General features: G+C 52.7%; 1 protein-coding gene across 4 annotated transcripts in view; it reads left to right on the top strand.

Moving 5' to 3' along the window:
* The window catches only part of SYT2 (synaptotagmin 2), a 117089-nt gene that overhangs the window by 49623 nt on the left and 40994 nt on the right, over nt 1–26472 (top strand). The window contains exon 1 of one of the 4 annotated variants that reach the window (XM_060178589.1): nt 24304–24411. The exons of the other annotated variants lie outside the window; for them this stretch is intronic. The gene's annotated coding sequence lies outside the window, so the exon portion shown is untranslated. Of the gene's footprint in view, nt 1–24303; nt 24412–26472 lie in introns of those variants that run through there. 4 annotated transcript variants of the gene reach the window in all.

Here is a 26472-nt window from a genome sequence, read left to right as displayed (position 1 = left end):
TAGGAGTGGGAGTGGCTTCCTTCTATTGCTTTTACGTTGGTTCACTCCTTCCCCCTGCTTGACTGCTCAGTTTCCCCATCATCTGTTAAGTCAATATCCTTTAATTAAATTTTCCATGTCTGAAAGTCTTTGCTTCTAGACACTTGACACACACACACACACACACACACACACACACACACACACACACACACACACACACAGTCACTGCTGTAAACACTTGAATGGAGACTCGAAGCTCAGTTGTGGGTCAACAGGGAGGACTGGATGAAAACCAAAGAAGTCCGCACCAGAGTAGCCAGGCATCCCAATAAACCAACAAGTCATTCTCTCTTTGCTGTGTCTGTGACCCCCTCTGAAACTAGGCAGGCAGGCATCCTGGAGGGCCTCTTTTTTCCTGTCCCGCCCAGGCACCCCCAGCATCTCCCTTGAAGCCCTCCCTCTATACTCGTGTAAGACATAAAGAGGAAGACTCCTAGGGGGTCCCATGCTGTGCAGAGTTACTCTGTGGGGTGCCAGCCTGTCCCAATTTCCTGGATGGCAGTTTTCTCTGGGTGAAGAAATTTTACCGTTTCAACAAGCAGATTGGATCCAGATTCTGCTGAAACAGCCAGTCAAGCCGACAGATCACTGGGGAAATTTAAGCTAAATTAGTTGTTCGGCATCATGAGGCCCAGGGACCAGGTAGTCTTTTTTCCTGTGGAGAGCTGCTGACAACTCGCTCATTTCAGTTGTCTCTTTAAAAAAAAAATGTGTGTCCCACTTAGCTGGTTCTTAAATTAAGAATTGTGACCACATAATTCTCTGGAATAAGTGTAAAATATAATAAAAATACACATTTTGGCCTGATGGCGAATTAGCCTGGAATGACACAAAGAGCAAGGGAGAGTGGTTAGCAGAGGAAATCTGGAGAAGGGGCTTGCTGTGTGCTGGCTGAGAGAAGCTTTGGGTGCTGATCATAATACAGTGTGTACATGGGCTGGCATATCCAAGTGGCATAGCTCACGGGTGACATGCTGCTTTGCGGTGTGTGAGATCCAGGTTTGAGTCCAATTACCACTGCACTTAAGGTGTTATGGTCTCTTTTATCCTCTCTGCCTCATTGCCTCTGTGTCTCTATGTAAACAAGAAATAACAGTAGTGAAGTGTGTACAGATTATAATTATAATTCTGTACACCTGAAACCTACATAATAGCTTAAAGAGTTGTTATACCAATAAAAATTAAAACAGGGACTCAGACAGTAGCGCAGCGGGTTAAGTGCACGTGACGCAGAGAGCAAGGACAGGTGGAAAGATCCCGGTTCAAGCCCCCAGCTCCTCACCTACAGGGGAGTCGCTTCACAGGCGGTGAAGCAGGTCTGCAGGTGTCTGTCTTTCTCTCCCAACTCTGTCTTCCCCTCCTCTCTCCATTTCTCTCTGTCCTGTCCAACAACAACGACATCACTAACAACCACAATAATAACTACAACAATAAAACAACAAGGACAACAAAAGGGAATAAATAAATAAATATTTAAAAATATTAAAACAAAAAAACAATGTGGACAAACTTAGACGTTTTCCAGCCCAAGTTTCCACAAATAAAATGAGGATAATAATTATTATATTTATGATTTATATTATATTATATTATATTAATTATATTATCTTTAACAGGGCATTTGCTCAGCTCTGGCTTATGTTGGTGCTGGCTTTTGAACCTGGGACCCTGAAGGTGTTACAATCATTTGCATAACCATTATGCTGTTTCCCTCTCCAATATTTTCTTTCTATTTAAAAAACAGAATGTGGGCCTGGTGGTGGCTCCATGGCAGCGTGCACATGCTACCATATCCAAGGGCCTGGGTCCGCAGCTCGAGTCACCATGTAGTATCATCTAAAGAGAGGCAGCTTCGTGTGTGGTGGGATGGTGCTGAAGTGTTTTTCCTCTTTTCCTCTCACTCTATTTATCTTTTTATCTTTTTTTCTCTCACTCTATTTTTTTTTCTCACTCTATTTCTGTCTCTCACCCTCTACCACGATGAAAAGAAATGGCCTCTTCTATCAGTGGACTGAGCAGACACTGAGCCCCAGTGATAACCTTGAGCAAGAATATGGAGTGGTGAGTGAGAGAGAGAGAGACAGGGATGTGCAGATGGAGTGGAGGAAAGGAGAGTGGGCAGAGGAGGGAGACATGTCAGAACTTAGTGCCCAGGGAAGGGGGACGATGTAGAGGGTGCCTGTGATTTGCACAGTGATGCCCTTTCTCGTGCCCATCGAGGTAACACAGCTCAGGTCATGGTGGCTTTGTGTCCCAGCCCAGACGTAGGTAGATTACCTGAACTTTTCCGGGCATGGTGTCCCGGAAAACTTGATTTAGTTCAGCAGGAAACACAAGGCTCTGCATATTTCTTTCTCTCTTTTCATAGCTTACATTTATTTATTACTAGATAGATACAGAGAGAAACTGAGAGGGAAGGGGGAGATAGAGAGGGAGAGAGACAGAGAGACACCTGCAGTCCTGCTTCATCACTTGTGAAGCTTTCCCCCTGCAGGTAGGGACCAGGGGCTTGAACTTGGGCTCTTGTGCATTGTAATGTGAGCGCTTGACCAGGCGCACCATCACCTGGCCCCTTTGTCTCTCTACTAAGGTCTGAGATAATGGGAGCTTGTCATTGGTCCTCTGCCCAGAGCTTAGGACACAGTAGGTGCTTTTTTTTTTTTTTTTTTAATGAATGTCCCAGGAAGGGAACCCGAGAACTGAGGAGCAGTGTAAGAAGTTATTTGATTCTATCTCTCTTCAGACAGGCTGTACCCTCACCAAGTACCTTTTGACTCCACACTCTATGCCAGATGTGGGAGGAAAAATTCTCTCTCTCATTGTAATTTTCCTCTTCACCTCTTGACAAATTCATTACCCTCTTAGCAGGTAGGAAAGTCTCTTAGAGCAGACTGGGGAAGGACAGGAACAGAACACACATAAATAACCTTTAAATTATTTTAAGTTGAAACTAAAGTTTTAATTTAAATAAGCACTCCATGCAGTGGCCTGAGCTGCTGAGTAGTAAGTAACGGGCTGCTGTGACCTGCAGCGGCGTGGCTACCTTTCAAATAGCGATGCTGAAGGGAAGAAGCCTGACCAGAATAATGGGCACCGTGTGGCTCCATTATCTGGACTTCTCAAACCAGTGAACCCAGTCTCTAGTGAGAACAGACAGGAGGCTGCCTAGGGCTGGGGCTGGTGGGGCATTGAGGCTAAGGAAACATTTTGGGACGGTGACATCTTCATCGGGGTGTTTGGTGAGAAGGCGATGTATGTGTATTAAGGAAATTCATCAGATTGTGCACTTGAAATCAGCAAATTTTAATTGCATGAATGTAATGATACCTCTGTGTAAACAAGAAATAATAGTATAGTTGATTAGAAAACATGGGTGGGGGCAGAGGGCATAATAGTTCTGCAAGAGAGACACTCCTACCTGAGGATCCAAAGTCCCAGACCCAGTCCCCCACACCGCTATAACCCAGAGCTGAGCAGTGCTCTGATAAAAAAAGAAAGAAAGAAAAAAAGAAAAGAAAAGAAAAAAAAGGAAGAAAGAAAAATAAAAAAGAAAGATGGCAAGCAAGCATAAAAAGGAGTCAGAAACACATGAAAAGTGCTGCAAGTCTCTGACCGCCAGAGAAATGCAAATCAAGACAACAGTGAGATACCACTTCACTCCTGGGAGAATGTCACACATCAGAAAAGGCAACAGCAGCAAATGCTGGAGAGGGTGTGGGGTCCAAGGAACCCTCCTGCACTGCTGGTGGGAATGTCAATTGGTCCAACCTCTGTAGAGAACAGTCTGGAGAACTCTCAGAAGGCTAGAAATGGACCTACCCTTGGACCCTGCAATTCCCCTCCTGGGGATATATCCTAAGGAACCCAACATATCCATCCAAAAAGATCTGTGTACACATATGTTCTTGGCAGCACAATGTGTAATAGCCAAAACCTGGAAGCAACCCAGGTGTCCAACAACAGATGAGTGGCTGAGCAAGTTGTGGTCTATATACACAATGGAATACTACTCAGCTATAAAAAATGATGACTTCACTGTTTTCAGCCGATCTTGGGTGGACCTTGAAAAATTCATGTTGAGTGAAATAAGTCAGAAACAGAAGGATGAATATAGGATGATCTCACTCTCAGGCAGAAGTTGAAAAACAAGATCAGAAGAGAAAACACAAGTAGAACCTGAACTGGAATTGGTGTATTGCACCAAAGTAAAAGACTGTGGGGTGGGTGGGTGGGGAGAAGACAGATCCAAGAAGGATGACAGAGGACCTAGTGGGGGTTGTATTGTTATATGGAAAACTGGGAAATGTTATGCATGTATAAACTATTGTATTTATTGTCTAATGTAAAACATTAATTTCCTAATAAAGAATTAAAAAAAATAAAATAAAAAGGAGTCAGGTCCTTGTCACTGTGGGGTCTACCAGGAAGCCTGAGCAGGGAATAAAACCTGGCTAGGGATGGACCAGGATGGGACATGTTCAAGTTCATGGGTGCAAGCCAGGGAGACAGTTCAGTGATAGCACACAGGGCTTGCATATGACACACCCCAGGCTCAAAACCCAGCACCACCAAGTAGCCAGAGCTGTGTGGTGCTCTAGCAGAAAACAAAAAAACAAACAAAACTTCCATATCAGGTTTATGGGTGAATGAAACATGTTGACACACTGTGTGAGGGTGAACAGGGTGAGATGGATGCTCAGAGAAAACGCACTAACTTAGAATGAGCCCCTCTAAATGCTAAAAAAGAGCCTGGCGGGGGCCAGGCGGTAGCACAGTGGGTTAAGTGCGCAAGGACTAGCTTAAGGATCCTGGTTTGAACCCCCGGGTCTCCACCTGCAAGGGGGTCACTACACAGGCAGCAAAGCAGGTCTGCCGGTGTGTCTTTCTCTCCCCCTCTCTGTCTTCCCCTCCTCTCTCCATTTCTCTCTGTCCTATCCAACAACAACAATAGCAATGGCAACAAGAACAACAAGAAAGGAAACAAAATGGGGAAAATGACCTCCAGGAGCAGGGTATTTGTAGTGCAGACATTGAGCCCCAGAGATAACCCTGGAGGCGAGAGAGAGAGACACACAGAGAGAGAGAGAGAGACGGAGAGAACCTGCCTAAATTTGACTAAAGGATGAGTATCCAGGCAAAGGAAATGCCAGGTGGGAAGGCCTGGAGGTGGTTTGCAGGAGTTGAATGTGCCTGGGCTGAGAGGTGCCAAGGGGAGATGCAGTGAGGTGGAGAGCAGTGGGCATTGGGGAAAACCACATGTGTGTGGCATGAAGCCTCCAAAGCAAACCTGCAGCTTGTAAGGAAAAATGGGAAGCAGAGGAAGAGATTACAGGGTGCCAAGAGGAAGAAGTCAGCCGACACAGAAGACACCAGCAAGTCAGTGGCTCAAGTGCAGGAGAGGAGGTCTAACAACCAGATGCAGTGTGTGGACTCGGTTAAAAAAAAAAAAAACAACTTTTTAAAAACACTTTTAGGTAGTTAAATAAAGTATTTATTTGTTTATTTATTATTGGGTAGAAACAAATCGAGACTACATTGCTTCACCTCTTTTTAAAAAATATTAATTTTGTTTATTCCCTTTTGTTGCCCTTGTTGTTTTATTGTTGTAGCTATTATTGTTGTTGTTATTGATGTCGTTGTTGGCTAGGACAGAGAGAAGTGGAGAGAGGAGAAGAAGACAGAGAGGGGAAGAGAAAGAGAGACACCTGCAGACCTGCTTCACCACTTGTGAAGTGGCTCCCCTGCAGGTGGGGAGCCAGGGCTCGAACTGGGATCTTTATGCTGATCCTTGTGCTTTGGGCCACCTGTGCTTAACTCGCTGCACTACAGCCTGACTCCCAACTGCTTCACCTTTTGTGCAGCTTATTCCCTGTGGGTGCGGACTGGGGGCTTGAACCCAAGTCCTTGAGCAGCATAGTAGCATGTGTGCTCAACCAGGTGCACCACCACCTGGCCCCTGCCTCTGCCCATCTGAAAAAAAAAAAATCTTACTAGACTGGGGAGATAGCACAGTAGATTTGCAAGACTTTCATGTCCGAGGCTCCAGGATTATAGGTTCAATCCCCCTGCACCACCATAAGCTAAGTAGTGCTGTGGTTTTTGTTTTTTTTTAATAACTATTTTTTGTGGAGGCTGGGAGATAGCTTATTCAGTAGAGGACCTGAAGAAATTCCATAAGCTGTGGAGTGGTACTATGGTTTCTTTATTTCTTGCTGTCTTTCCTCTGTCATCTTCCACTTAAGAAGAAGGAGAGAGAGAGAGCCAGAGAGACAGACAGACAGACACCCTTGGAAGTGGTAAAATCGTGTACATGCAGAAGCCCTGGTGACAGAGTAGCTAGCTCACTTCAGATACTGTGTTGCTCCAGCCCAGCCTTCATGGCACTTAAGGAGGTGTTGGTGTTTCACTCTCTCTGTCTCTCTCCTGTTCTGTATCTACATCAAAACAAAGAAACAAAATCTCTGGTGGCAAAAAAAAAAAAAAAAGTGCGGGATACTACATAGAACAAGTTTGTGGACCCTCTTATCCTATGGTTTTGTCAATGTTTCTTTTTTATAAATAAATAAAAACTACAAGTCTGCAAAATATTCATAAATGTTGGAGCAGTGGGGGAGGGGTGGCAGGCACACAAGGGTCAGTCCCAAAGCTCCATTGACTGCATGCGTTCACTTATTCCCTCACTCATTAATTCACACCAGGCTGTGCCAATCATGGGTCTTGGTAATTCCTGCATCTCTCGGAAGCTGAGATACAGCAGAGATAGGGGACATTCTGGAATCTGAAGGTCCGGGTCAGGCCACCACCTCATGCACGGTAAGCCTCTTGCCACTCCCCAGATTGTTGATCACAAAGAAGCCTTCTGCCTGGGCCCCCTTTCCACACCAGTGTCCTTCCAATGAGGGGTTGCTGTGGCATGTGTCTCTCCACTAGAATGTCAGATCAGTCACCTAGTCTTGGTCCCTAGGGATGGCACAGCCTTGTACCTGACAGGCTAAGGTGCCTGACAAGTGAAATAATGAATGAATGAATGAATGAATGAATGAATGAATGAATGAACAAATAAATGTAGCTGTGCTGGATCCTATGCCCCACTCTGAGCCTCAGTTTCCCATCTGTGCAGTAGGAGGACCGGGAAGGTCCTTGTTGCTTCCTCAGTACTACGTCAGGGCTGCTGAGTGTTCTCTCCACACCTGTCCCCTGGGAGCAGAGACCGGAGCTGGCAGGTGTGATGGATGTGGGACCCTCGTGACAAATGAAGGCCCTGGGCTGAGCTCCTCCTGCCAGGCAGCTTGAGGGCCGCCGAGCGGTTCCTACAAAGTCACGGGGGGACGTTATGGATGGACTGACACTGTGTGTGTGGGAACACGCTGCCCCCACACGTGATTGTGAAGCCTGCAGTTATGTAAGGGGATGGGGCTGGTGGGAGAGAGAGGAAAGACTTTGCTCCTGGCAGCTCTGATGAGTGAGCTGGGGAGGAAGACCGAGCCATCCATCTCTTCCAGATCTTTCTGCTCTGCAGCCCCTGGAGATGCTCCCCCACCAGGTCCCCTGTGCTGCCTCTGTGGGAGGAGGCAGCCTTGAGCTTTTGGGGTAGAGGTTCTCCAAGGCAGGCGCTGCTAGGGGCCATCTCTCCCTGGATGTTCTGGCCAGGAAAGCTTCACACTTAGCACCTAGTACAGTCCCTGGCAAAGAGGCCCAGTAGTATAGACTGAAGGAATGCATGATTGAGTCAGCAAATGCATGCGTTTTATTACCCACGGGGGCAGGGGAGGGGACTCAGGTGGTAGCACAGCAGGTTAAGCACACATGGCACAAAGCGCAAGGACCGGTGTAAGGATCCCGGTTCGAGCCCCTGGCTCCCCACCTGCAGGGGAGTTGCTTCACAGGCAGTGAAGCAGGTCTGCAGATGTCTATCTTTCTCTCTCCCTCTCTGTCTCCTCTCCTCTCTCGATTTTTCTCTGTCCTATCCAACAACAACATCAATGGCAACAATAATGACAACAACAAGGGCAACAAAATGGGAAAAACTAGTCTCCAGGAGCAGTGGATTCGTAGTGTAGGCACTGAACCTCAGCAATAACCCTGGAGGCAAAAATAAATATAAATAAATAAGATTTTTTTTTAAAAAAAAGCTGCTGGGGTTGCTTCCCTGCGTCTCTCTACTATTCTGGGGTCATACTAAGGAAACAAATGGTACCCTCCCCACCCTGTACTGAGGGTGTTTACAGCAGCTTCATGAGGCCTGGCTGTGAGAGCCTCAGCAGATCATAGAGCTGAGATCACAGTCTGGGCCTGCCTGATAGGGTTCCCAGGTGGCACAGCCCATCCCCGCCACTGTTCTGGGTCCAGCCCTGTCCTGACCTCCACCAGAATGGTGGTTCTTGATGCTGGCTGTGATTTGGTGGAGATATTCTCTGGAACAGGGTTGGTTTGCTTTCATTCAAAGACCTTCCAGCCACCTGGAGCCTGGAGGTGTCTTTCGCCCACCTGGGGCTCAGACAGTCTGCTGGCAGTGGGGAGGGCCTGCAGGCAGCAGTCCTGACCCCCCTGACCAGACCTCCTTCCCTTTCAGCGGCTGTCACCTGCTCAGCAGATGGGCAGATGGTCAGCGCCTCCCCCCGGGCTGGGCCCAGGTTGGCCTGGATGCGTCCAGGCTGCCCTGAGCCACAGCCATCTGTGCCAAGAGAGACCCAGCCACAGAGAAGGGCACACAGGCCATTGCAGCCCCGCCAGGGTGGTGGGGAAGAGTGCTGGTCCTTGGGGTGTCCTCACCACGTACCCCAAAACCAGCTGGCATCTGAGGGCTCCTCCCAATGCTGCAGTGCATGCCCCCAGCTAAATGCTGCCTCCCAGCCCCACTTCCTCCTCTCAGCAGGTTCCGGCTGTGGCTCTATGAGAACCTCACCTCACTCCTGTTTCCCCCAAGACAGTGAGGGCCCTGGGGAATCCCTACCAAGGGCAGGGGGGAGGGCTAGATGAGTCAGGCTAGGTTTGGCCCCTCTGGCATACTTTGTAGCTGATTGAACTGATTACCTTTTTTTAAAAAAAAACTTTATTTACTTTAAAAAATATTTATTTATTCCCTTTTGTTGCCCTTGTTGTTTTACTGTTGTAGCTATTATTATTGTTATGGATGTCATCATTGTTGGATAGGACAGAGAGAAGTGGAGAGAGGAGAAGAAGACAGAGAGGGGGAGAGAAAGATAGACACCTGCAGACCTGCTTCACCACTTGTGAAGCGACTCCCCTGCAGGTGGGGAGCCGGGGGCTTGAACCGGGATCCTTACACGGGTCCTCGTGCTATTTACTTTTTTTAAAAAAATTGCTATGGGGTTATCACTGGGGCTAGTCACTGACTCTACAAACCCATTGCTCCCAACAACCATTTTTTAATTCTATTTCTATGACAGGCCAGAGAAAAATTGAGAGGGGATGGGAGAAAGACTCCTGCAGACCTTCTTCACTGCTTTTGAAGTCCCCCCCCCCCAGGTTGGGAGCAGGGGCTTGAACCCAGAGCCTTGTGAATGTTAACATGTGCCCTCAACTGGGTGCACCACCTCCTGGCCCCCTTAATTGCCCTTAAATTGGAAAAAACAGAGCTGGACTGACAAATTTCCTTACAACGAACCCTAAGAGCAGAACAGGGAGGTAGGTGTCGCATGCACCAAACCAGCCAGCACACTGTGTCAGGGGCTGCCAGGTGTCAGGCAGGTAGTTCAAGTTCATGTCCTTCCTAGGACGTGCAGAGGATTAGCTGTTTGATTCTCCAAGCAGTGCTGGGCCAGGGGGTGGGGTGGGGGCCACTGTTAGCCCTTTTCCTCCTCCCCTGCATAGCTCTTTGAGAAAGGTGAATGGGAAGAGTTCTCCTTGAGTCTGCAGGTGGCTCTGCCCCTGTGAAGGAGTCTCACGCCACATCTCCCAAGAGCAGGGAGCTGAGAAGCGCTCCAATTCCACCTTGCCTCAGTTTGTCCATCTGGTCTGAGGTACTGGAAGAGGAAGAGGAGCCCCTTCCTGCTACTTGTACCCCGACTCCGCCTCACCAGGTACAGAGGGCAGGGCTGCTCGTGGGTCTGTCACAGGGCATTGGCATCCATGGGCGCCTACCCACACCACTTTTTCTAACTATTTGTCTATACATGGCCTGGGGAAACCAGGGCTTATAGGAGGGGAAAAAATATAACAATAACAAAAAAAACCCACCCACAGTCCCACATTGCAGTTCCTGTGGCTGCCAGGGGCACACACGGCCCGGCCCGTGCTCCCTGCACCCTGCAGCTGCCACAGGCCATCCCATACCAACTCCTGACTGATGTGAGGGTCTTGGTAGAGGAAAAGAAGGGACATACAGAGCTGGGGGCAGGGACAGCAGGGGACATGTTGCCCCACTGGGAGGTAGGTCTCTGTTATCTCTCCCTCAGTGTTCTGCTGCCTCCACCAAGGGCGCCTGTAGCTAAAAGCTCCACACTCCTGGCACCAGACAGTGTGAGATACCTCTGTTCTCCCTCTCCCTCCCCCCCTTGCTCCCCCTTTCAAAATAAGGGGCCAGGCAGCTCATAGAACCAGCAGACCCACAGAACTAGGAGAGCTGAAAGGGACCCATGAGATGGTCTGGTCCTCTTGGGAATTGGAAGCCGAGACCATAGAAGTGAAGTGACTAGCCCAGGGTCCCTTGGGGAGTGGGGGTTGTTGCCAGAGCTGGTCCTAGCCTGGAGGCCCAGAGATCAGCTCAGGCTGTGTCCCCAGGAAACCCACATCCTATAGGTGGATTCCTGAGCTCATAGATCAGCCATTGGGACAGCCAAGGAAGAGGGCAGTGCTGGTGCCACTGTCAGAGGTGGGACTAGCCTTAACAGCCCCCCCTCCCAGCTACCAATAGGAGTCTGAGTCCCACTGGAGCCTCTGCCCTCACCTTCCACCTGCTGCTCCAGCCTCATGCCTGGAGTTTGTCAAGGACACTGAGGGGGCTCTGAGGTCCCTGTCTGTTCTGGCTGTATGTCAGGTGAGAGGGAAGTGTGGGGTGGGGGAGAGCGGCATCTAGCATTCACTATCCCAGGAACCAGGACATCCCTAAGCTAGCTCTCAGAACTCCTGTGTGAGGGAGGAGAAGGAAATATCCAAGGGCAGAGGTAGGTAGCATAATGTTTATGCAAAGAGACTCTCATGCTTGAGGCTCCAAAGTCCCAGGTTCAATTCCCCATACCACCATAAACCACAACTGAGCAATACTCTGGAAAAAAAAAAAAAAAGAAACTATCCAATACAGTGAACCACCAACATTGTTCACTAAGCTTGTAGAGAGAGCAGTGTGGATGTTTTCTTCTTCCCAGCACCACTCTGTCACTCGAGAGACTCCCTAACCTCTGAGAAGGGAGGGGGCTCTGTTCAGGCTCCTGACCCAGATGTTCCAAGAAAGTGGGCTTCAGATCTGCCCAATGGAGGGGTGGGTGGAGGATTATGGGTGGGAAAGAGGCCCTCCACAGACCTGGGCTGCTCTAAGACCACCATGGGCATCACTCTGCTCAAGACCAGGCCTGATGAAAGGCTTCCAGTCAGTTGACCTTGAGGAGCTTGCCCCCTCAGTCTGCCCCATGGAATTTGGGGTCACTTTGGCTCATTAGCTTGTGCTCACGTGTGCTGTACTTCTCTGGATGTTCCATTGCAAGATGGACACAGGCAGGCTTGGGTCTTGTCCAGAACTTGGCCAGGGTGGTAAACAAGGAAAGTACTGGAGCAAGAACGGAAGGAGGACTTTAGAGTAGACTCCCGGGAGGCTGCTCTCAGAAGCGTGAAGAACTGTCACATCTTGTGGAAGGCTAGACTGACCAGCTGGTGAAGGAGACAGATTTACATTCAAGCTAAGGGAGCCCACTCGAACTCTTACAGATGTCCAAGCAGTGGACAGTGCTGTCTCATTAGTTCCTGGACTGCCTGCTGTCAGAATGTTTAAGCAAAGACTGGCTGGCCCATGGGGGGGTTGCCAGTCAAGGAAGGAGTGGGAGGTTGATGTGGGGACAGCTACCTAGCAAAACAAAGGCAACTTGTATGTGTGCGGTGACACTAGGTTGTCCATCTTCACTTGGTTTGTGTAGCCTTTAGTGTGCTGTAGAGCTAGCTTCCTTGCCTTCAGAGTGTTGTTTCCAGCTTGTGTTGGTGAGACATGAGCCTGAGAGATTGTCCACTGTCCATCTGGAAAGCAGCAGGTCCGGGGCTTGACTCCAAGGCCTGTCTGACTCCAGATCCCTTGGTTTTGCACTTCGTTGCTCTTGACTGCGTCTCAGGCCTTAGGACAGAATGGAGAGGTCCAATGACCAGACTTCCCTGCTCTTGCTTTGGATCTGGAATAAAAAAGCAGCTAAGTCATGGGGTGGGGAGCAGAAGATTTGGAGGCCCTGTGGTCTGGGAGGTGGTGCAGTGGATAAGGCATCGGTCTCTCAAGCATGAGGGCCTGAGTTCAGTCCCCGGCAGCACATCAGCACATGTACCAGAGTGATGTCTGGTTCTTTCTGTATAAGTACCGCGCGCTAACCGATTGCGCCACTGGAGCTCTGTCTGGTTCTTTCTCTCTCTCTCTCCCATCATTTCTCATTAATCAATAAATAAAAATAAATTTTTTTTTTTTTTTAAAAAGAAGGGAGTCAGGCGGGTAGCGCAGCGTGTTAAGCGCACACGGGGCAAAGTGCAAGGACCAGCGTAAGGATCCCGGTTTGAGCACCCGGCTCCCCACCTGCAGGACAGTCACTTCACAGGTCTGCAGGTGCCTTTCTCTCCCCCTCTCTGTCTTTCCCTTCTCTTTCCATTTCTCTCTGTCCTATCCAACAATAATGACAACATCAATAACAACAACGATAATAACTACAACAACAATAAAAACAAGGGCAACAAAAGGGAACATAAGTAAATTTTTTTAAAAAAGAAGAAGAAGGTTTGGAGGTCTGGAGGGAGTTCTAGCTGTTCTGGAGTGAGTCACACAGTAGGGCCCCCAGAGGTCAGCCTCTGGGTTGTTACTGACAAGCTGATTGGCAGGAATGACCATTCTGACCGGTGTGTGTGTGCTTGCACACTTGCATATGCCAAAGCCCGCCTTCTTGCCAGCCCTTTATCCAGCACCCCTGATGATGCCAGCAGGGAGCCACAGGGCCACTGGAAAACACCTGCTTCTCTGCTTTTGGGGGGATGCGGGAGTGTGGGCTTCTAGCCTCTCTCTTGCTAGGCCCTCCCTGGAGTCCCGGTGAGCCTAGGCCCTGACCCCAGACTCAGATCACCAGCCAGGTCTCCAGGCACATACATGGTGAAGTGGGCAGTGCCATTCTGCCAAAAACCTCTCCTGTGTACTCCACACACTTTCACCCTCCACCCTTCCTCACCATCACCCAGCATTCCCTTCTCTTGGGCGTGGCCTTCTCTGTACATGACAGGGCACACCCTCTGGCCCATTTCCTGGTCCTCAGTCCCCTACTGCTGCTCGGATAGGAAGTCACTGGCCAGTCCTCCCTTCTGCCTGGTGCAGCACTTCATGCCCCATGGAGACCCCCAGAACACCACCCAGCCCCATGTCTTCCCTGCCTGTGCCAATGTGCAACCCAGGGAGGGTAGGCAGGAAGGAGTCAGACACCAAATCCTCTGGTCTTCACAATCCTGGGTCTCTCAGACCCTCCTCTGTGCTGCCCTCTGTCCCCCTTCAGTTTCCTTTCCCTGGAAGAAAGAACATGTCCAGGAGACCTCTTTGTGGAAAACAAGGATAAGAATGCCAGAGAGGTGGTATTCTCTCAAGTCTGAGGTTCCAAGTTCAATCCCTGACATCAAGTGTCAGAGTGACGCTCTGGTTCATGTTTCTCTTTCTTCTATTATTTATAAATTAATTAAATTTTAAAAAGAATATCTGTCCAAGGGCTGTTACTGAAAATGTGCAGAAGCTCGGCACAGCACATAGTTAATGGTCAAGTGTGCACAGCGCCTGGATTGATGGCCATGTCCCCTTGTTCCCCGCAGGCTTGTGGGCACTTGCGGGATCTGCTGTCAGTCTGAGAGGTGCTGAGGGGAACGGGAGGAACTGAAATGACTCTGAGGTAGAGACACGGGACTAGATGAGGTGGGGAAGATGGGGCGTGTGTTCAAGTCTAGCAGGGTACCCTCACAGCGTGGGGTTAGTAGGATCCAACTTCTCAGCAGGCCCCAGGGACTGTCCTCATCCGAAGTGCTGCAGCCCTGAGCTTCGTGGCTTTCTGCTCAGTCTGTGGCTCAGGCACGGACCACGTGTTTGTCGCCCGCACCTCCAGTTTGATGCCTCCAAGGCACCTCAACACCCAGTTCATGTGGTCACCCACCTGCCCACACCTGGCTCCTGTCTGGAATTTCCTGTGCTGGGGACACCCCCACCCGCAGCTCCAGCCAGAAGCCTGGGGGTTACCATGAATGCTTCCCTCTCGCTCTCTCCTTGTGGCCAAAGACAGTCCCTTTTTCCCTAATGCCATCACCCTGGTCTAGTCATTATCCTCTCTCACCTGGATTGTGCAGAGCCGGCTGCTCTGTCTGGGGCGTGTTTTTCTTTCCTCTACCTGATTGGCTTCTGCTCAGTGTTTGACGCTTGTTCAAGTGCCGCTTCCTCCAGGAAGTCGTCCTTAATCTCCCTGAAGAGTCTTCTGTTGTAATCATGTAACACTGGCCCACGTTCCCCCAATGCACCGACACTGTGTGTGTTTGATGACTGTATGCTTCCTGAACACCCACACGGGCAGCTCTTGTGTGCTTGTGTTTACTGCCAAGAACAGCACCTGGCACAGGAGACAGACAGCAGTCACGGCTCTAGATTGGAGAAGAGCACTGGCAGTGGGGAGTCAGGAGTCAGACTTCTCCTGAGGACAGAGACCTGAGGAAGGGGTTTTTGCCCTCTCAAAAATTTCAGGGCAGGCTGGGTGCACAGTGCTCAGGTCGGCTGCTGCCACCTGATCAGGCAGGAAGCGTAGGCAACCTTCCTGGGAGAATTTGCCTTGCTGGGTCACGTGACTGAAAATACTAGTCCTCGGGAGTAATTAGTTAAGCTAATTAGCTCATCCATTAAAGCAATGACTAAGGCACCTGGGTCTGAAGACCGGTTTCGGGAAAGATACTCAATTATTTGCGCCAATGTCACCCTAATTTCTCCAGTAAACTTGTCTGTGGCTGGGTGAGAGAGAGACTTGAACACTCAATTAATTTCCCATTTGGGACCTAGAGGGGGAGGAGGAGAGGGGCTTTGAGGCGAAAGGCAGGTTGGAAGGGGGCTGTCTGGGCACAGGAAGGCCTGTGGTCACCAAAGGCTGCACCTGTCACCTCCCGGACCTTCTTACATTTACTTTACTTTTCTATTTTTTCATTATTGGATAGAGACAAAAACTGAGAGGGGTGGGTGAGACAGACAGAGAGGGAGAGAAAAAGAGAGACACCTGCAGCCCTGCTTCACCACTTGTGAATCTTCCCCTCTGCAGGCGGGGACCAGGGGCTTGAACCCAGATCCTTGCACACTGTAATGCCTGCACTTAACCAGGTACACCACCTCCTGGCCCCTGGTCCCTGCCTCCCTGACCTTCATAAACAAAATCAAGATTTTCAGACCCTCGAGGTGCACTGGTCCAGAGAGGGCACTATTTTAGCCAAGGTCACCCAACAGGTGGGCTCCAGAGACAGGTGTAAACCTAGAATGCAGACAGTCTCAGGGGATAGACCACAGAGGCCAGGATGGGTGGGGACAGGGCCACCCAGAGTAGGAGCCAGTGGGGGGAGCCCCTTCCCACCCTGCCCAGTCCCTGGTCTGTGTCTCCTGACCTGGGGTTAGTGTTTGTGTGCTCAGAGCCCCCACCCCATTCTGAGTTGCTGTGGGACAGTCTTTGGATATGCAGTGCTGGTCTCTCTCTGGCCCTGGGTGAGGTCAGCAGCCATCTGGGGTGGTGGCATTGAGGGGTCAAGCCATGCATCAGAAAGCTGGGGCCAGCTATGCTGCCAGGGAGGGGCATGTCTCCCCCGGGGGTGCTGAGCTGGGGGCCTTAAGTCTAAGGATGGGGATGGGGACTTCTAGATGAAATGTCTGGGACTGACTCTTTGGCAAGGGGGAGTGGAACTTGGGAAGTTTTGCTCATTCGAGGGGCAGCATGAGGGCTGGGTGGGGTCCACTTGTGACTTTGAAGCAGTGCTTCCAGTGACACAGCCCTGGCCACACAGTGGTGCCCAGTGCCCTAAACAGGACTGGAGTCACTGGGAGGGGCTTTGACTTTGAGGTCCCAGCTGACTCCCATGGACAGAGAGGTTGAGAAGCCCTACAGTAGGTGGGGGGAGATAGCATACTGGTTATGCAAAGAGACTCTCCTGGCTGAGATTCTAAAGTCCCAGGTTCAATCCCCTGCACCACCATAAGCCAGAGAGGATCAATGCTCTGGTAAATAATGATAATGATAATAATAATGATAATAAAACTAAAGCCCTAGAGTTCACTGCCCACCCCCACCACCCCCACCAGAGGCGAAGTGATTCCTATCACTGCTCAAGGCTTAATGCATTGCTGTCCAGGATGCTGAAGGTGGGGAAGACAAATTGACACACTGACGCTGATCTGGGGCGGAGCTGTCACAGAAAGCCAGGTGCCAGCCGCTGAGGGAGAGCTGCGACGTGCAAAGCTTGGGGGCCGTGTGCTAGATCCTGGAGGAGCAGAGTGGAGGTCGAGGCCCCCACATCCCATCGCCCCACCCTTACGCATGGTCCCAGGAGCACCATTTTGCTACCCCTACGCCCTTTACACATGCCTACTTCTCCCCAGCAAGTCAGACCTTCGAGCCAGCCTTCTCAGTTGGGGCGCTGCGTCCCCAGACAAAGGGCCCTTTCCACTAGTGACGTCTTAGTGACATCTATCACGTAGAGAGAGCTCTGGTGACGGGCTGGCTGTGGGGGACCCCACTTCTAACTCGTTGATAAGTATGTGGTGTGGGTACCCCCACTAGACCTTGACTTCCCAATTCTGTAAAATGGGTCAAATAACATGTCAGCAGCGTTGGGCTCCTATAAGCTATAGGGGAGAGAAAGATTTGAGGGCATTTCATAGCCCCTGAGACTCGAGGTGTGAGTACTGAGCGGAGGCGGAAAGAGAACTAACTGCATGTGAGACTTAACAGGTCAAGCCCACTCACAACGCCATTAGCTTGATTTGTAAAGATTTTATTTATTTACTACTATTTTTTACTATTTTCCTTTTATTTGATAGGACAGAGAGAAATTTAGAGGGGAGAGGGAGATAGAGAAGGAGAGAGTTCTGCTTCACTGTGGAGTAGTGAAGCAGGCCTGCAGGTGTCTGTGTTTCTCTCTCTTTTCTGTCTCCCCATCCACTCTCAGTTTCTGTCTCTATCAAATAAATAAAAAAAAAAAAGAGGAAAAAATGGTGGATTCACAGTACTGGTACTGAGCCCTAGCAATAACAATAACCCTGGGGGCAAAAAAAAAAAGCCACATTCTCTGAGTGGCCTTCATATCCCCCCCCCCCCCCGTGAGCCTTTGACCTTTCTGGTTTTGGGGTCATCATGCCCCCAGTTCTGGATTGATTACCACTTGAGTCATGGTGATGTGTCTGTATTCCTGACTCTCAGTGGCCGGTGCGCCGCTATGTTCCATCGCTGGGGAGCCAGAGACGACCCGAACTGCCCCTGCGGCTACAGACAGACTATGACCCACATAGTCAACGACTGCCACCTCTCCAGATTCAAAGGAGGTCTCGAAACTTTACATCAGGCTCAACCTGACGCTGTTGACTGGCTATGGAAGAAGGGCAAACGCTAGAAGAAGTAGACTTCCAGACTCCTGTGGGTAGGGCTGTGTCCAGAGCTTTCTGCATTATTGGGTACAGCGGGTGGCACATAGTATACACTCACTAAAGACTTGTCAGGGGCCGGCCAGATAGCTCACTGGATAGTGCAGCTGCTTTATCATGTGCACAGCCCAGGTTTGGCAGAAGCTTTGGTGCTGTGATGTCTTTCTCTGTGTCTCCCTCCCCTCCGCCCCACCCCCGAAAGTCAGTCCAGGGTAGGAAAGTTCTGGCAATAACAACATCAATAACAATCCTGCCAAATGAAAGCTTAACTGAAGACTCTCCTGGTCTTAAAAGTTGGGGGATGTGTTTGGGTGGTGTTGAAACCTTTGCTCCTTGGGGAGGGACCCCAGCTTCGAGTTCCCTCCCGATTGTGGAGCTCTGTGCTGAGGCTGTGTTTTAGCTGCAGCGTGGTCTCCTTGCGTGCCCGACATGCAGTTGCTCAGCTGGTTTTTGGGTGTTATCTTTCCAGAGGAGACTGTTCTGCGTGTGGCAAGGGATGGTGAGGGAAGGCTAGTGGCAGGATTTCTCTAAGCTGCCACCCCTAAAGCGTCCTACTGGCTCTCATTTCTAAATATCTCCTTATTTGTTATAGGTGGTACTGGGGATTGAACCCTGGGCCTCAGGTCTGCAAATCCTTTGTTCTAGCTGCTGAGCCATCTCCCTGCTGAGTTCTCTCTTCCCACCTCCCCAAAGACCCAACCACACTGAAAGAATAGATGTGCAAGCTGCATCCTTTATATGCACTGTGGACCAGTAGAGGGCGCCCCCTTTGCGCAAACGGCAACCCCTTCAGCCTTCCAGTGAGTGGTTTCAGTTACACTGGACGCTGCATAAGACATTGGCACTGAGCAGGGACAGACTCACCCGAGACAGGGGCTCACACAGGCACAGACTTCCCTTGCCTGCAGTCTGCATGACCTGTTTGTGGGAGCTGGAGCTTCTGGCTTCTCGACTTCTCTGGGAGGCCCTCAAGCCTAGACCCGGCTCCATTTCCCCGCCAAACATCTGTTCTCAGCTGGCCGACATGTCTGGCAAAAACCCGGAGAGGCTTCTCACATCCAGGAAAAATCCGCCCAGGAGAGATGATGATGACCCGGTCTTTTGTTCAGGGAAGACCAGAACTGGGTTTGCAGCTGTCTGGAAGAGGCTGCAATTAGGTATGTGTGGTGGGGGACATGCTGGGAACAGACTGTCTTGCATGCCTGAGGTCCCCCCCAAGGCCCCAGGTTCAACCCCCAGGACCACCTTGTGATGAGCAGTTTTGGGGGTTCTCTCTCATGAAAATGAATTGTCTTAAAAATAATAGTAGTAAAGTCTTGGGCAGATCACACTCCTGGCTTTCACCCCAGGAAGTGGGGCTTTAGAGCTGCAGGGCCCAAAGAGTAGGACTGGAACCCGGACTCTGCTATGGCTCAACTTTGTGGATTTGGACAAATCATTGGCAATTCTGAGCCTTAATTTTCTCACTGGTGGAATGGGGACACTGACTTCACAGGTGCTTATCGGGATTAGATAGGACTCAAGTGTCCAAGCCCTGTCTGTCTTTTTTTTTTTTTAATTTTCTTATTGGGGGATTAATGTTTTACAGTCAACAGTAAATACAATAGTTTGTACATGCATAACATTTTTCAGTTTTCCACATAACAATACAACCCCCACTAGGTTCTCTGTCATCCTTTTCCTTTTCCAGGACCTGTACTCCCCCACCCCGCCTGTTTTTTGTTTATGGACAAGGACTCTTGAAATTGGCCAGCGGAGCACGTGGCAGGGGTGTCTTGTGCATGTGCTGGGCTCTGGCTCCATTCTCTGATGCCACTTCTAGGAATAATGCTTTCTCCTGGCTTTGTTGTGTAAAATAAATAGATTCACATCAGAGCGTGGTGGTCGCCGGGCATGCAACAAACACTCAGTATGTGACATCCATTGCCACCCCTGGGGACCTGGTCACACACAGCAGCCTGGTTCCTCAAACTATGTTTGTAGCCACCATACTGTCACCACATGGTCCAGGGCTGCAGCAAAGGTGTCAGTGTGGCTCCCGGGAGAGAGGCACAGTGTGAGAGCACAGGACTTGCGCACCTGAGGCCCCAGGTTGGATCGTGCTACTGCCATGTGCTAGAGCTGAGTAGTCAGTTATCTGGCATCTCTCTCTCTCTCTCTCTCTTTCCCTCCCTCTCTCCATCCATCCCTTACTCTCTCCATCCATCCATCCCTTGCTTTCTCTCTTTCATAAAAGTAAATAAATAAACTTTTTTTTTTTTTTTAAAAAAGAAATAACAAAAACTAAATTCCCACCCCCACCCACAGTCTTTCACTACTCTGGGAGCACTTTTTCATTCAGCTAGAGATAGAGACAGAGAGGGAGAGAGGGAGCCACCACCACCACACCAGACCTTCTTCCAGTGCCATAGCGCTTTCCTTGTGGTGCTGGGGTTTGAACATGGGCTATGTGAGTGGCAAGGCAGATGTTATCTCTGGGGAGCTGTTTTTCCTGCCCCCCCCAACCCAATCTTAACAGCTTCTTTTTTATATTTATTTATTCCCTTTTGTTGCCCTTATTGTTTTATTGTAGTTATTATTGTTGTTGATATTGATGTCGACATTGTTGGATAAGAACAGAGAGAAATGGAGAGAGGAGGGGAAGACAGAGAGGGGGAGAGAAAGATAGACACCTGCAGACCTGCTTCACCGCTTGTGAAGTGACTCCCCTGCCAGTGGGGAGCCGAGGGCTCGAACTGGGATCCTTATGCCGGTCCTTGTGCTTTGCACCACCTGCGCATAACAGCTTTTTATGAGGAGTCATGAGGCTGCCTGAGCCTCAGTGAAGAAGTGAAGGAAGGGGGTGAGGGATGAGGAGCCAGAGGTATGGAGGAGGAAGATGAGGGAATGGAGGGAAGGGCCTGTGGGCTTTGGTGTCCTGTGGTGATGTCTGCAGCCCATCAGCTGTGCTGTGAGGAGGGAGGAACTGAGAGTCTGGACAGGCCCAAAGTGGGGTGAAGCGTTGGATCGGCCCTCTCCCCCCGCTTCTCCATCATTCTCCCTCTCACTCTGCCAGGCTGGGGCTGGGGGTCACTTGTCAGAAGCAGAGGTGGGGGGGGGGTGCTCGACTCATGTCTGGAGGGAAGGAAGGCCTGGAGCAGGTCGGGGAGGATCCGTCCACCTCCACTGAGGTCCTGCCAGGCATGAGGCTGCCACCAGGAAGCCTTCCCAGGGACACAGTGGCAGCAGGAGTTGAGGTCCCAGGCTGGAGCCGTGCCCCAAGCTGGGGCAGCCCCACCAGTCAGGGGGTAGGGCTGGAGCTGGCTCACTGGGAGGTGACTATGGGTGGCCATTGAGGGGGGTGATAGGAGCCATCCTGGCACACAGTGCCCCTGGCTGTGCCAGTGTCCACTACTGCTGCTACAAGTGGAGGTAGAACTCGGGGGGCCCCTGAGGTACCCCGAGCAGAACTTGGGCTGTGGAGCCGGAGGGGTGAGACCTGAGCCCCCATGGGTGCTGTGTACTTGATGCTGGAAGCCTGGAGGAGGAGGAGGAAGAGGACGGGGAGGGTGGGGAGGGGGAGGGGGTGTAGGGTTCCAAGAGCCCGAGTGAGGGGGAGCAGGAGGCAGGCTGGAGGGCCAGGCGGTGATATATTGAGCCTCTGGGGAGGCTCATTCCTTTGTCCCTTCATCTCTTATTTTTCCCCCAGTGGGAGAGAGCAGGAATGTGCCAGGCGGTGTCTGCCATCCCGAGCCCACATTCTCCCTCTGACCTTCACAGCAACCCTGTTTTATGGTTGAGCCCCCACCCACACTGCAGGTGAGAAAGCCTGGCCCAGCCAGGTTAAGCTGTTTGCCCTGGGTCACACGGTGTATGAGTGTCGGTGCCGGTATTTGAGGGCATGGAACCTTGGTGTCACTGAGGTGTACTGGGTTCCTGTTCTACGGGTAGGGGTCCTTTCCTTCGTGGAGTTTCCAGGCTGGTGGTAGGGGTGGGGTGGGGTGGTGTGGTGAGGGCTGTCAGTGCTGCAGAGGACACAAAGGAAATGCTGGACAACTGAGACTGGCAAAAGGAAATGGAGTTGTCATGGTGACGGAAGAGGACAAGGTCTTCCTTTTGCTGAGGGGCAGCGTGTGCAAAGGCCCTGGGGCAAGAACAAGCTCCTTTCCAGACCTGTGCAGTGGGGGCACAGGGGTGAGGGGGTGGTAGAGCCAGGTGAGGCTGAGGGATGGGCAGGGGTCACAAGGAGATGCTGGCATGTGAGGGAGGGGCAACCAGGGTCCAAGGAGTACCCAGGGAGGAAGGTGAAGCTATTGCTGTATGTGGGCTCGGAGGCATAACTTTCAGGACCTCGAAGCCCATCTCTGCACCTTGACACTGCCCCAAACCCAGCATGGAGTTCTGTGGGAGCATCCTCCCATCTTGCCTTGACACCAAGGCTGCCTACTGCCTCCACACTGGAGGGTGGGGGTCCTCCAGGCTCTGAGCCACCTCAAGGCCTTCTCCCAAGGACACACAGCTCCTGCCTCACTGTGGGACCTGGTACCCCCCCTGGAGCTATGTCATCTGATCCCTCCCTGCCCCCTCAGTGCCCCTTTCTCCCAGGAGGGGCCTCTCACGTTAAACACAGGTCTTTTCAGGAGCATAGTTCTACTTAAATGCTTTACTTTCTATCATTAGCCCCTCCTGAGGCAGCTTCGAAGAAGGCACAGGGAGCTTTTGATCCATTGTATGAGCTGGAGTTAGGAGGGTCATTCTGTCCAGGCCCCAGGGTCCACGCAGCATCTCTCAAGCTGTCAAGATGGGGACTTTCTCCATGGGTGGGTGGGGGTGTCCCCTGGAGCACCAGGGAGCCCCACAATCCAGCTAGCTTCCAGCCCCTCCCTCCCTCCTTCTGGCAAAAGGAGGGAATTTCAGAGAAGAATCCTTTCTTCCCTCCGAGTGAAAGAGACGGGCTGGGGGGTAGTGCGTGTCTCCCACGCACCCCCCCAACGCGGAGCCCCGCAGCATCCAAGGGTCTGGGGGGACCTGGGGGAGGGAACACTTGCACCCTCCCAGTGAAGTATATGACCTTGAGTCTTTTACCCTCTGGGCCTCTTTCTATTTGAAGGAGGTGCGGGTCTGACAGCCAAGCCAGTAGCTCTGTGCACCATCCACACGCACACACCCTTCCCGCTCGCTCGCCAGCCGCGCTCCCTCCCTGGGGCCCGCAGCCTGGAATTCCCTGAATCAGCTTTTCCGCAGCCCGGGGTCTGTGACAAGCGATCTGCCGCTCTGTGGAAAGAGGCTCCAGCCGCCGAGCCCGAGCTGCGGCACTGCAGTGCCCGCCTTCCTCTCTGCTGTCCTCGCGCGCTGCGGGGCTGGGCGAGGGGGCGTAGGGAGGGAGGAGGGCTGCACTGCAGGCTCTGGGAATTCCCCGGCTTTCTTAGACTCTGCGGCAGGGAAAGCCCTGGACAGTACCAAATGAAGCCCTTCCAGTATGCAGGGTTTTGGGGGGGTCCCTTCCTAGGTGACCCCAAACTTGATTCAATAGGACGGTGCTGAGTTGAGGGCGTGTGTGTGTGTGTGTGTGTGTGTGTGTGTGTGTGGCGAGGATCCGCCTGATCCGGCGGCGGGGGGTTAGGAGGTGCAGGGGTTCAGGGGGACACACAGCCCTCCCCCCGCCCTTTTTCCGGTCCGCGCTGGGCCCCGCGAGGGAGGAGGCATCAGCAGAGCCCTTTGGGGGGCTCCCTGTCTAGGGGCGGGACCCAGGGTCCTGAGAGAGTGGACACCTACCCCTTTCCTCGCGGGGACCCCTACACTCTCTTCCCTCCCGAAGAAGTTGCAGGGAGGCCCAGGCTCCGGGACCAACGTGGGGGCCTCGGGCACCCTCCAGCCCCCCCAGCACCTGCCTTTTGTCTCCCTCCACGTCCTCTCCTTCCATTTCCCCTCCTCCCCCCACTCAGGGAACCTCCGTGAGCTCCCCCTGAAGCAGATCCACCCCCTCCCACCTAAGACCCCGGACGCGGGGAGGGCCCCTTCCTCCCCCAGCCAAGCCCCTCAACTCGGAGACGGGGGCGGGAGCTGTGAGGTGCGGGGTGTCGCAGGAGGACTCGGGCCGTGGGATACTCCACATCTCCCTGGGAGCCCCGCGAGGTTGGGGGGCGCTGAGTGGGCCCCGTCCACCCCGAACTTCTTTGAGGTTACACATTCGGCTGACCCGCCCCCCTTTCCTCACTCGCCCGCCTCCCTGCTCCTGCGTCCCTTCTCCCTGGACCCCGCCGGCCATCCCGGGAGGAGGGGGCGCTGGGGGGTGTCCGGGCGGGCCGGTCCACGCAGTGTGCAGGCGGATGTGCGGCGCATCTCAATCGGCGGGCGGGGGAGCGCAGGTTGTTACTACCGCAGAGCGGGGAGCGAGGGGCGGGGGGCGGGGAGGAGGAGCGGGAGGAGGAGCGCAGGCAGGAGCAGAGCCGCAGCGGCCCGGCCGGCCGCGAAGTGACAGGAGGGGACCAGGACTTCTGGACCTCGGCCACCTCCGCGCCCCCACCCCCACCCCAGGCCAGCTGCGCCCCGATCGCCCCTGGGTAAGAGGCGCCCCGGGTGGGGGCTGAGGCGGAAGGCGGCACGCAGGGGGACCCCGGGGTGCGGAGCGAGGCGGCGCTGGGACCCCCAGCGGCACCCCCACCGAGGGCCTAGGCGGGTGTGGGCGCTACGCTGGGACACCCCGACTTTTTGGGCTGGGCGGCACAGCCCTTTCAAACTAAGTGTGGGACGGAGCCTGTGGCGGGGACGGGGCTGGGAGCATACGCTGGGTTGGGGAACCCACCCCCCGGGAAGAGTCCGCAGCTGGCCGGAGCCCGGGTCCGAGAGGAGGTGTAGAGGGGACGGCCGCGCAGCGCAAAGTGGGTGCAGGGCGCGCGGGATCCCGCCCCGCCTCGCCGCAGTGGGTGGAGGGGGCTGGGGAGCCCCCCCTGACGCAGACCGGGGCACGGGACCTGCTCTCCACTGCGCTTCGGTCCCCTCCTCTCCCCGAAAGTTTTTCATTCTTCTGCAGCGCCGCGGCGGTGGAGAAACCGGGTTCGAGGATCCCCGCCTGTGGGGAGCTTGACTGGCCGGGTAGGGGATGGGGTGGGGAAGGGGCTACAGGCACTGAGGCGCGCATGCTCCGCTTGGACCGCTTGCTGTGTGACCTTGGGCCCGCTTCTGCGTCTCTGATCTGGATACCGAGGGCTCCAGAATGGGGAGAGAAGGCGGCAGGTGAATTAGCCCCAGCCTTGTCTCTTAAGAGCCACCGGCGGCCTAGCTCTCTGCCTGTGCAGGGGAGGCCAGAATTTAGGACAGGGCTGTGCACCCCACATTTCAGGGGACCTCAGAGAGTCCCCATTCTGAGTCCCCACCCCCACCCCACGTCCTTGGACAGTTCACCCATCCCTCTGGGCCTTAGCATCTTCATCTAGAAAATGGGGCTTTGGGGAACTTGGTGTCTAAAAATGTTACTGACACTTGCTGGCCTTCGTGGCACTGAGGGGTGCTGTGGAGGCAGCCCCAAACACCCCCTCCCAACACATAACTTTGGTGACCTAGCCTCTGGGGGGCTGTAGCTTCCCTCCTGCAGAAGGCAGCAGAGCCAGCCCTCTCTGCTGCTCACCCAGCTCCCTTCCCATTGTGGGGAACTCTAGCCCTAAATGGGGGAAGTGTGTGTGTGTGTGGAGGGGGGGGAGGTGGTCTTCTGCCTCTCCAGCAGGGACAGGACTGGCTTAAAGGGGGAGTGTCAAGGACCTCCCAAGGTTATGCTCTGTACCCCCCATGCTGCCTTTCCATGAGGCAGTACTCGCCCAGGCAGCGATCAGAGGGGGTCCCTTTTAGAGAGAGCAAACAACACCCCACTGGGCAACCTCAACAGCAAAGTCGCCCCCAGGAAACTGAAATCTGACTCTGAGAGACCAGACCAGCTTCTGCGCAACCTGGGGGAGAGTGTGGGAGGAGGTGGCCTTTAGGTGAGAGTGGGGAACTGAATTCCAGGCTCTGCTTCCCCTCTGGGTGACCTTGTGCGACCTTGGGCAGGAGGCCCCCATGCCTTCCTCCTGTGCCCAGTGAGAGAGCTAGCCCCCTTCCAGCCCTGTGGGTGGGGGCTCAGCTTCTGGACTGGTGATCTGGCAGCAGGAAATGGACTGGGTAGGGAGGCCAGGGCAGCAGGCCCTGGGAGTCCTCTCCACCACCTTCCCCAAGTCCAATCCTGTCCCCAGAGGAAGGACTCTGTAAGGGGGGCCATTTCAAGGCCCCACACACTCCTGGCTGGACTGGCGGTCAGCTGGTGACCTTGAGCAAGTGGCTTCGAATCTTTACTCAGCTATCAGAATGAGGTGATGTTGGCGGTGATGTTTTTGTGTTGTTGTAGAGCAAGTCCAGGGCTGAGTGGTCTTGAGTGCTGGGGTGTGGTGTCTCCTAGTGAAAAGCAGGGATCATTGAGCAGGGAGGGGTGGCCTGTTCTGCTGACCAGTGGTGACCAGGGGAATCAGAAAGCAGGCAGTGAAGTCTTCCCTGTGGATTCCAAAGTGTCCCTGCAGAATGAAAACAGCTTCTCTCTCTCTCTCTCTCTCCTCTCCCCTCTCCCCATCAGTCATCATTCTGCTGTAGAAACTTCA

The sequence above is a fragment of the Erinaceus europaeus genome, chromosome 19 (assembly GCF_950295315.1).
Source record: "Erinaceus europaeus chromosome 19, mEriEur2.1, whole genome shotgun sequence".
NCBI classification, from domain to species: domain Eukaryota; kingdom Metazoa; phylum Chordata; class Mammalia; order Eulipotyphla; family Erinaceidae; genus Erinaceus; species Erinaceus europaeus.
This window is presented reverse-complemented; position numbering and strand designations above follow the sequence as displayed.